Raw genomic sequence first — 5,000 nt, forward strand, 5'->3', positions numbered from 1 at the left:
GCTATCGTGGTCTCGCCCGTTTGCAATGGCGGAAAACTCACTTGTGGATTCAGGATTTAAAGGAATCAGTTGTTCAACGCCAGCTAATCCTTTTAAAGCGGGAAACTCATTTACATCAGAGTCTGTTTCATCTGTAGACTCATCAATGCATGTGGAGAGTCCAGGTCGGCGATTTCTATCAGCGAGCTTGTTTGCATCGCCGCTGGATCCGTCAGTACATGATAGCAGTGCAAGTCACCGATTTCGCTCCAAAAACCCGTTCGCATCGGAGAGTCAACAGGATACTTACTCCACTGATTTGTTTACACACCGCCCGAAGTTAAGCAAGCCTATTAAAAATCCCGCGGATTATGATGGTACTCAGTCGCTACGTGATTATTTGAAACACTTTGAGCGTTGCTCTGTTGTTAATGGTTGGAACCAAGAAGAAGGCGCTCTATTTCTTGCCGCAGGCCTTCGAGGAGAAGCCCAAAAGGTGCTTAATGGTATGTCTGATAGCGATTCTCGAACTTACGCCAAAATTGTTGAAAAATTGGAGCTTCGGTTTGGTGTTGAAAAGCAGCGTGAGTTACACCAAGTGCGCCTTCATAACCATCGCCAACTGGAAAACGAAAGTGTCCAAGCTCTTGCTGCAGATATTCGCTCTCTGTCAAGTTTAGCTTATCAGGACTTATCTCCAGCCACTCAAGAAAGATTTGCCGTCCAGCACTTTATTGATGCACTCAAGGATCGAGACGACAGGCTTAAATTACGTAGAGATAAACCTCGCACCTTAGATGACGCCCTGTCGCTGGCTTGTGAACTTGAGGCGTTTCGTCTCGTGGATGGAGATGAGTGGAGAAGCCCTCTTCATGTTCGCTCTGTGGATGAAGTTGATAAAGAGCCTGATTTGCTTAAAGCTCAGCTGGATATGTTACGTTCCGACATTCGAGTGCAACAACAACGTCAGGAGACTCAGCAAGTTGCTATGCAACAGTTAGTTGAGCAGATACAGCAGCTCTCCAAGTCGCTCTCTTTGAACACCTCTGGTAGCCAACAGCGATTACCTCCTTCACATTACTCCAACCACAATGTTCAATGCTGGAATTGTAAAGAATTTGGCCATTATCGTCGTAACTGCCCAAAGTACAAGTCACTTGACCGAGCCAACCCGGGCTCGGGAAACGACCGCAGGGTGTCACCCACGGGCCAGGGGGATGCCTAAATGCGAGTGATGTTGGCCCCACAAGTGGTACTGATGTGAACAATGCATTCTCTCAGCAATTGCCAAACCGGGAAATGACATGTCCTAATACACCCATGGAACGGTCACATGTTAATGAAAAGTTACGAGGCCTTTACTTGCCAGGCTTTCTTGGAGGATCTCGTGTCATGTGGTTGATAGACACTGGTGCTGCACGTTCAGTTTTGTCGTTCGAGGTTTATAATTCTTTACCTGCTAGCGTTAAGTTCAGTTTGAGTTCAGAAAATTCTGCCATTGCTCTTGCTAATGGTCAACAAGCGAAAACTTATGGTGTGGGACATGTTGTCATGCGCCTTGGTAACAGCGAGTTTCAAATGCATGTAATTGTTGCTGAGATTGAGGATGAGGGCATTTTGGGTATGGACTTCCTGTCACAAGTTGATTCCCGTATTGACATTCCGACAAACCAACTGTCAATTAATGGCGAAGTGTTTGATTGTTCTGATTTCAAGAACCAACCCCTTAGTTCCAGATGTATGGTTCGACGGTCAACCATGATTGAACCTAACACTGAGGTGATTGTCCCAGTCCTTGTTCACAAGCGTTCATTTAACTTAGACCCACAGTCGTCTCAATTAGGCACGCGATTGTTAGAACCATGTCTGAACTCAAATTTGCAACAAAAGGGACTTTATGTTGCAAGGACTCTGGTTGATGTTACGGAGGACAGGGTGGTCCCCTTACGTGTTTTCAATGTTTCTAATGAAGTGTTTCATTTGGCTGCTGGGACTGTGATTGCCCTTGCTAAGCCAGTTACTGATGTCACCTCACTAGAGCTTAATCAAGAGAACCATGACCATGCTATGGGCCAAGCTAGAGTAATAAATGAACATGTGTCACAAGGAGCAGTCGATATGACTCTACCGAAGGCCTTGCAGGAACTACTTGAGAGAAGCACAGATAATTTAACTGTCAGTGAAACTGAGAGACTGCAGGGGTTGCTATTCAATTACCAGCATGTGTTCTCAATTTCAGACGGGGACTTAGGCACCACGCACATGGTCCAGCACAGAATCGATACGGGCAATGCTCTTCCAATCCGAATTCAACCCCGGCGAACTTCACCGTGGAAACATGATGAGATAGAACGACAAATCACTAACCTCCTACAGCAGGGCAAGGTGATGGAATCGTCCAGCCCCTGGTCTTTTCCGGTTGTGCTAGCAACCAAAAAGGACGGTAGCCAAAGGCTGTGCGTGGACTACCGCCAGCTTAACACAGTGACGATAAAGGATGCCTTCCCCTTGCCTCGGGTTGATGATTCTCTTGCTGCTTTGAGTGGTTCCCGATGGTTCTAAACTTTGGATCTTGCCTCAGGTTATTGGCAAGTGGCGATGGATGCGGGCACCCAGGAGAAGGCAGCATTTGTAACTTCGAGCGGCCTGTATGAGTGGACCGTGATGCCTTTCGGCCTCTGCAACGCACCCAGCACCTTTGCCAGACTGATGGAACTTGTTTTGAAGGGCCTACATTGGAAGATTTGTTTGATCTATCTTGATGATGTGATAGTTATGGGACGCACGTTTGAAGAGGAATTAGAGCGGTTGAAAGAGGTGTTCGAGCGACTAGCCAGGGCAGGACTAAAACTTAAGCCAAAGAAGTGTTTTCTCTTCCAGAAACGGGTTTTGTACCTCGGACATGTGGTCACGGAAGAAGGCATTGCTGCAAACCCTGAAAAGGTGGGGCAAGTTCGCGCCTGGCCCACCCCACAAAACAGCACGGAGGTCAAAAGTTTCCTTGGACTTGCCTCTTATTACCGCCGATTCATCCCTGATTTCTCGACCATAGCTAAGCCGTTGTACAAGCTAACGGAAGCCAAGGCGGAATTTGCTTGGACAGAGCAATGTCAGCTGACTTTTGACAGCCTGAAGGGTTTACTTACGTCCGGTAGAGTCCTAGCCTACCCTACTAGGGAGGGAAAGTTTGTGCTAGACACCGATGCGTCAGACCATGGCATTGGGGCAGTGTTGTCACAGTTTCAGGACGGGGTCGAAAAACCCATTGCGTTTGCAAGTCGGACATTGTCCAAGTCTGAAAGGAACTATTGTGTGACGCGCCGTGAGCTCTTGGCAATCGTTGAGTTTGTTAAGCAACACCGGCATTCATTACCTACAAGGCACAAGATTCTGCATTCGAACTGATCATGCCCCTTTGCGTTTTGTTGTCCAGGCCACAGATCCCGAGGGACAGCTTGCACGTTGGATTGATTACTTGAGTACTTTCGACTTCGAGATCCAGTATCGACCAGGACAGCGACATCTGAATGCTGATGCACTTTCCCGTAGACCATGTGATGTTCGTTGTAAGTGGTGTAAGGGTTGGAAGTCACAGGAGCGAGCGTCATCTGTTGATGTGGGTGTTCAGACCGTGATGCATGTCCCTTGCCAGGACATCAAACAACCTGTCAATTGTGAAGAACCTGTTGGTGCTCGTTGTGCCACTGTCAAGTTAGAACCAACCTGGACTTCAACTTTCGTGAGGGAACAACAAGAAGCTGACTTTGATCTCAAGGTTATTATTGGTTGGAAGGAAGCCGGCAAAGAAAAACCATTGTGGGAAGATGTGTCGCCTCAGAGTTGTGCTGTGAAGACCTTGTGGTCACAGTGGGACCGGCTGCTCTTCAGAAACCGTGTACTTTGCCGCAGATGGGAAAGTGACGGAGGTGATCAGATTATTGACCAGGTCATTCTTCCCGAGAGTCTTCGACAGGCTGCCCTTGAAGCTCATCATAGTCATACGACTGCAAGTCATCGTGGTATACGAAAGACCCTAGGCTCCCTTCAATCTCGTTATTACTGGCCAGGACTTACTTCAGCAGTTCACAGATTGGTCGCCAGGTGCCATGTCTGTGGGTCTAAGAAAACCTGGGGACGCAAACGTCGTGCTCCGTTAAAGCAGTATGTGGTGGGAGCTCCCATGGAACGTATCGCGATTGACATTCTTGGCCCACTGCCAGAAACCCCGCGAAAGAACAAATTTATACTCGTGGTTAGTGACTATTTCACTAAATGGACTGAGAGTTATCTAATACCCAACCAGGAGGCCACCACTGTTGCAGAGAAGCTTGTGAGCGAGTTCATTTGTCGCTTCGGTGTACCCCGTCAGCTTCATAGTGACCAAGGAACTAACTTTGAGTCAAGGGTGTTTGCTGAAGTCTGCAGGCTGTTAGACATTGAGAAGACCCGCACCACTCCCCTACATCCCCAGTCTGACAGACAGGTGGAGCGTTTTAACAGAACCCTCATTGAAAGGTTACGTGGGAAGATCCAGCAAGACCAGACAGACTGGGATCTACAACTTCCAACTTGCATGATGGCCTATCGTGGTGCTGTTCATGAGTCAACCGGGGTTTCACCTAACCTCTTGATGTTGGGTAGGGAACTGGAGGTTCTCCTGGATGTCATAACTGAGAGACCGCCTGATGCATCACCACTCAAGACGGACTATGCACAAGCTGTTCAAAAGAGATTGGCTAGTGCGCATGATTTGGCCAGGCGTCATTTGAACAAGGCAGCTGTACGGCAGAAGCGGAACTATGACAAAGGCTTTCTGGGAGACCATTTGTTATTGGTGATTCTGTTTGGCTGCATAACGTTCGGAGGAAGAAGGGGAGAAACGCCAAACTTGACTGTCCTTGGGAAGGACCCTACCTTGTAATATCGGTGCTATCAGATGTGGTGTACCGTATTCAGAAGGGCCGAAAGGCCAAGCCTAAGGTCGTTCACTCAGACAGATTAAAGCCTTACCTGGGACCCCC

This window comes from Porites lutea, chromosome 3, assembly GCF_958299795.1.
Source record: "Porites lutea chromosome 3, jaPorLute2.1, whole genome shotgun sequence".
In the NCBI taxonomy this organism is placed as follows: Eukaryota; Metazoa; Cnidaria; class Anthozoa; order Scleractinia; family Poritidae; genus Porites; species Porites lutea.